Source organism: Micromys minutus, assembly GCF_963924665.1.
Source record: "Micromys minutus genome assembly, chromosome: 1".
Classification (NCBI taxonomy): Eukaryota; Metazoa; Chordata; class Mammalia; order Rodentia; family Muridae; genus Micromys; species Micromys minutus.
In genome coordinates, this window is record NC_137969.1 from 94,552,570 (window position 1) to 94,559,339 (window position 6,770).

A 6,770-nucleotide genomic window follows, 5' to 3' on the forward strand; every position below is an offset into this window, starting at 1 on the left:
CTAAAAAATTTTTTCTTCTTGCCTGGCAACAGACTCACAGTCTCTTTCTCAATTAGGCTTCTTTCTCTTCTAGACTGTCCCCCCACCCCGCCCCCAGCCAATTCCCCACACATGGTACTTAGATCTCACAGCCATGTGTGCTGAATTCGAGAAGGCTCGCCAGGGTTGCCTTCTCATGCCTTTTGGAAACATAATAGCACACATTTGCGGTCACCAACTGAAAACCAGTCTTCCACGAGCAGCCCCACTCCCTCCAGACACCACCCGGCTCATGCATCTGTGGCCTTTCAGGTTCAGACCCTCTGATCTCCCTCATCTAGGTCTGTTTCCTCTTTCTCTCAGCACTAAAAAGTTTTGAGTTTTAGCTGGCATGGGGAGGCATAAAGATCGACTTGGCACTGGTTTCAAGTTTGATAAAGTAAATAATGACACAGGAAATGCAAACCATTAAATGTATATTACCCACTTGAGGAATGCCTCCCCTTCCGGTTCAAATGTAGCCTCTTTTATAGGGTTCTGAATTAGACATCGTAATTGAAGTCATGATTTCTGAAATCTCAGCAGCGGCCTCTGTCAGAGTAGTAACACCAAATGCTTTGGCTTCATCTGCCACTCCAGACAGAAACCAGAGAGGGAGGCAGAGGTCCTGCCTGAAACAGAATATCCAGAGAGTATTCCCCTAGTTCCTCCTCCTGAAGGGAAAATGACTTAATTCACCCTCAAATAATTGTAGCGTTGTTATGAATATCTTATGGTTCTCAATATCTGTAAGATTCGGAGAAACATTTTTGTGATGTGCTCAGCCCAGGGAGTGGCACTATTAGGAGGTGTGGCCCTGTTGAAGTAGGTATGACAATGTGGGTGTGGGCTTTAAGACCCTCATCCTAGCTACCTGGAAGCCAATATTCTGCTAGCAGCCTTCAGATGAAGTTGTAGAACTCTGAGCTCCTCCTGTACCATGCCTGCCTGAATGCTGCCATGCTCCCACCTTGATGATAATGGACTGAATCTCTGAATCTGTAAGCCAGCCCCAATTAAATGTTGTCCTTCATAAGACTTGCATTGGTCATAGTGTCTGTTCACAGCAGTACAATCCTAAGACAATTTTCAGAGCAGAAAAACCAAGAGCTTGAATAGATTTCATCTTATGATCAGAAGTGTTTGGCAACCTGAACAAAACTTGGTATTGTATAGATTTATGTTTCTTAAATTTACTTGTACTTTAAAATTATTCGCTAATTTTATAAGCAAAAACCAGCACAACACAAAATATCCTACAACCTTGAAGAGAGGTCCGGGTGAAGGAGCCCAATCTTCGGGAGGTAGGCCTTTGGCATCTTCTGACCAGACTCTAGATATAACCAGCAGCAAGGCCTTTTATTGATTTTAATTCGTTTAAACCCATCTATGTAGCTATTTATGGGAGAAGGGTCAGCTGAGGGCTCTGCATCCGGAGGGTGGGAGCAGCCATCTTTGATAAGCTTTTGTCATGGGGGACTACATCAGCTTGCATTTGCTGTCATGCAGCTCACCTGGCTGTCTAGTCTGAGGCTCAGGTTCCATTCCCCTTAGCAAAGACACAGCTGCATCTTGCTTAGTTAATTTAGCTAGTGGCTTTTGGGTACTTATAAAATCCACACCCCTTTCCCACTTACCCCTTTTTAAATGGACTTTTACATCACAGGAGGTAATGGGAGATTGGGTCAGAGGACCCAGCTTGGGGATATAGCCATTAGCAATGCCTTGCCATTTCTGTATTTTAAAGCAGAGAATGCAGGGTGCTGGAGATGACTAAACAAAGGACATAAATGTGACTTATAAATACCCCAAACATCAAAATGTTTCCAGAGTCACAACAAACCACACCTTTAATCAGGAGTTTCTAAGGTAAAGGCACTGTGCTCCTGGTCTTGTAGAGGGATCCTGGATGTGTCTCTTTAGATGCTTTTTAGAGTCAGATGACAGCAGAGTCTGAAGGAAACAGCAAACTCAGCTGAGTTGTCATTAAGGTAATAGACATCTGCTTTAACTGGTCGTCATCAACACACTTTAGTGAAAACTTAGCTTTGCTGTTCAGTATAGTAACTAATAGACACATATGGAATTTTAAACGTTCACTGTAGGGTCTGGAGTGTTGGCTCAGTGGTTAAGAACACTGACTGTTCTTGCACATGACCAGGATTCAGTTCCCAGCACTCAACTGTCTGACACTCCAATCCCAAGAATCTGATTCCCTCTTCTGGCCTCTTCGGGCACTACAGAGGTACATGCAAGCAAAACATTTACACACATAAAACTTTAACAAAATTAATATAATAAACTTGAATTAACTACAACAAAATGAGGTCAACTATTTTGCATTCTTGGTCTCACCACATACCTAGTTAGTGAATGATTGTGCTGGATGCAGATGGAAATACCCGGTCATTCCTGCAGCAGAAAGACAAGTGAGATGTTTCCACAGGTACAACCTAAACACAGACCAAGCTTAGCCTGTGACATGAAGTCTGTGAGTAGAGGGGAAGGGGAGATAGAAACGTGGAAGCTTCAGACAATGCTGAGGTGACCTCGGATTCTCAAGGAGTGTTGTGTTGGTTTTCTGTTCCCACTAAAACAAACAACCTTGGATTTTTCTGGTTTAAAACCACACACTTGTTATCCAACAGCTCTGCAGGTCAGAAGTTTTGCTGGACTGAACTGAAGGGTGGGATGGGCCTGCTTCCTTTTTAGGGCCTAATTTCCTAGTACTCTTCCAGTTGGCAGACCCTCCCACCATCCTCAGAACATGTGAGGCAGCAACCCACACTCACCAACTGGTCTCAGCCTGGCTTCCACCATCAGATCACCTCTGCTACATCCCACCTTCCTCCTCCACTGTTCTTTGTAATAAGGGGGAAAAAAACCCAACAACATAATCACAATGCTTTTTTTTAAGCCTCGTATGGCAGCATAGTAACTGGTTAGGATTAGGAAGTGAACATTGGAGGGAGGACATTAATATGCCTAATATAAGTGCACTCTTTCATGTTTTCCACTGGACCCACGCAGAATCTTGTCAAGTATGACTTGACTCATGTTACTTTTGTTAGAAAGAAAGCTAGGACAGCCCCCATCCGTGAACACCTTCTCCTCTCCCTCCTCCCCTACCTCCTCCTCCAATCATTGTTTACATCTGCCTCTCTTTCCATTCCCCCCTTGTGTTTTCCCTTTCATGCCTCTCCCCACCCCCATTAGATAGTCCTCTTCCTTTCTTCTCTCCTTGTCTTCTTCTTTCCCCCTTGTTAGCACAGTGGCAAAGCGATCCCAGCATTCTGAAAAGCAAGACACAATATCAAATGGTTGTCAAAGCAACTGTTACAATCATTAACTCATTCATTCATTTATATGGGTATGAGTGTTTGTCTGCATGTATGTGTGTGCACCATGCATGTGTCATTCCTGTGTAGGACAGAAAAGGTCATAGGATCCCCTGAAGTTGGAGATGTAAGTGGCCATGGCAGGTGGGTGCTGAGAACAGACACTCTGGGTCCCTACCTTGGCCTAAGCATTCTTTAATCTCTGAGCCATCTCTCCAGCTCTCAAAGAGATGGTTTTAAAATATTTCAAGCCTATCCACGTGTCACATTGGATACCGTCACATGTGTGGCCACCACATTTTACCCCCCTGCCTCAACACACAAATTATAAAGTTCAGGGTGGGCTTAATGAAGGATGCTGATAACTCTGGAGTGTTTCTTTGCTGTGATAGTTCAGAACTGTAGCTTCTGGGGTCTGTATCACTTATATTCAACTGCCTGTGTTGGTCCACACACTCTGGTGCTCCTAACACCTAACCATGCATGGGGGGGGGGCTGTAGTGCTCAGCTCATGAGCCCAGTGCAACCACAGTTCCGTCTGCATCTTAACCTTCCAGGAATTGAGATCACTATAAATGGTACAGTTAGCTCATGTCAGAATGAAACCTCCAAGCATGAGTGTTTGGGGGTTCACAACCCCCAAATGTGATATGTGTACTCAGAGAGGTGCAGAAGGAAAAATACTTGAGTGGGAGAAGGGACGGGCAGAGATGGGCTTAGGAAGAGAAGTGTGTGGTGTTGGTCCAGCTGAAGCATGGGAAGGGTCTATGCCCCAGCCTGTGCACGCTCAGCCCAGCATGTTGCATGTGCTCTGTTCCCTGAATCGTCCTCTGGCATAGTTCAGACTAGTGACTTCATCTTCTCCACAGGCCATGAAGATCTCTAGCATTTCCCATCCTGTGGGCAATTTAAGGGCAGCCATTTTTTTTTGTTTGATTTATATATTCAGGGCCCATCAAGATGGAACCTGAAGTGTCTTTTGGGGGATGAGGTAATATTGGAAGTGGCTGACAGACAGGTTTTTATGTCTTGTCAAGTCCTCTGCAGCTGAGCCGTGAGCAGCAAAGAGGTGACAAGGACTTCTCAGAGAAAGCGGGAAGAGAGTGGGGTCAGACAAGTAAGTTCCAGCCATCTTTGCGATAACTGTTTAAAATGAGTGAGTTTGTATCAACGGTTTTTTTTTTTTTTTTTTTTTTTTTTTTTTTTTTTCTGTAAACGGATCTTTGAGCTTGGCTGTGCTGTTTGCCGAATAGTCTCATGTCCTTCTCACATCCACATAGAAAATGCTCCTTAAAGTGCTGGAAGTGCACTTTCATGTGCAGTGATTTTCACACAGGCAGGAGTGAGGCTGCACTCACTCCACAGGAGAAGATGGCAGGTCCTGGGGCCCATGCCTAGTCGTGGAAGGGCCTGAGACTCTGCATTTCGAACATGACCCTGGCGGATGCTGAAACTGCTTCAGGGACTTCTCCCTGGAAGCCATGGATTCCATAGATTTCTTTTGTTCTGGGGATAAGGGCCTCAGTTTAGAAAGAAGTCATTTCATGGTTTTTTTTTTCCTTCATAAACAATGTGTGGTTATGGTACCTGTTGTGCCCAGGCATGAGTCTAGTCCCAGGCAGGTAGGCTTTAGGAAGTTCTGTGAAGTCTCTGTTCTCATGGTTGCTCCAGTGGGGAGGGGATAAAAAGAGGAGAGGAGATTAAATAGATAAGTAAACAGGATGATACATTTTTAGAAAAACTAAAACAGAAATGTTAAAGAGGATGGGGCAGGAATCTCACTACGGTGGGAACTGCCAAGGTGTCCCCAAAGAGGCAACGTTGTTTGTTTTGCTTGTGTGTGTAGGCACATGTGCACACATGTGTATATGAAGGCCAGAGCTCAACACTAGGTGTCACTCACCTTGATTTATGAGATTGGGTCTAGTACTGAGCTTGGTGCTCACTGATTGGCCAGGCTAGCTGGCTGGCACGCAGACACTGGGGATCCACCTATCCCGCCCTATGGTGACTCTTGTCCCTGCAGTGATGTAGTCACAGTTGTGCACCCACACTTGGCTTTTACATGGGGTCTAAACTCGGGTTTTCGGCTTGTGCAACAGCTACCCTACCCACTGAGCTTTTCCTAGCCCTTCATATCCATTTTATTTATCATTTATGTTTTTTGTAATGGACATGATATTGCTGTCAATTATGTCCAACAAGATGTCTGAAGTACATACACGTTATGCACAGTTGTATTTGGCTACTTAACACCTATATCATCTGATAAAGTTGTCAGTTCTGAGGTGAGACCACAAGACATAATTCTCCTTACATTTTAAAGAATTCAATATATAGTTATCACCGGCAGCCATTCTACTGTGCCCTGGATTCCTTGGAACATAGCCCACCTAATAGTAACTATGTTATTAGTGACCTAATGTCTCCCTGTCACAAATACTTCTAGTGGGCAAACAGTTCTGGGCAGAGAAGAGAGAAAATTCTTAAAGCCTAAAGCAAAAACAGATATTAGACACCTGAAAGTATAGCAACAGATGAAAGGAAGTTTGTGATCATTTTGATTAATAGAGAGATGGTAATTATTAACTATTTCCTAAACAAATAATCAGTAGCAGAGAAGTATCCAGGTGGTTGTGCTACAGTAAGCAAGGAGAAGCCTCTGAGCTGAGCTAAGAGCTCTAGACATGGTCCTTGGTGACAGTCTTAGATGTCTGCTATTTAGGGTCCCACAGTTCACCTGTCCACTTGAGGTCCCTGGTTCCTCCCACCAGAGCAAATGCCACACCCATAAGATGCAAACTAAATGCAGCACAAATAAAACTGCCCCTTCTCTGACCAAAGTCAGGACACTGGGGCTCTTAAGATCCACTAAAGTAAATAAAATGCATCTTTAAAAACAACCCTTCCCACATCTGAAACATTCTTCAAGAGGGTGTCGGAACACTGGCTAGTGATGTTAATTAGAAAATAAATTTTATTATGTTTCCCCCAAAGGTATTTTCTTTGAGAGGCAAAGGAACAGATCCCAGCTCTTGTGAGGGAAACAAACGCTTTGCAATTCTTGTTCCACTATCAGCCATGAAAGTGCTGCACTCAGAATCCCTTGAACGGGCTGTCCTCGAACTCTTATTCCTGGAAGCAGTATGTTCACAGCAGAACTTACTTCCCTCGGTATTTATGACTATAAATGACAACTAAGTCCAAGATCAACTTCCCACACCCAAGTTCCTCTGTTGTGCAAAGGTATCATTTACACCAATGTTAGTGCATTTTTAGAACTACTTGTTTATTTTTATGTGTGTGTGTATTCATGTATTGCTCAGATGTATGCATGCCTACACATGTGTCTATGTCCGAACGGAGGGCAGAGGTCAATGTTGAGTGTCTGCTGTATGTATTGTTTGAAGCAGG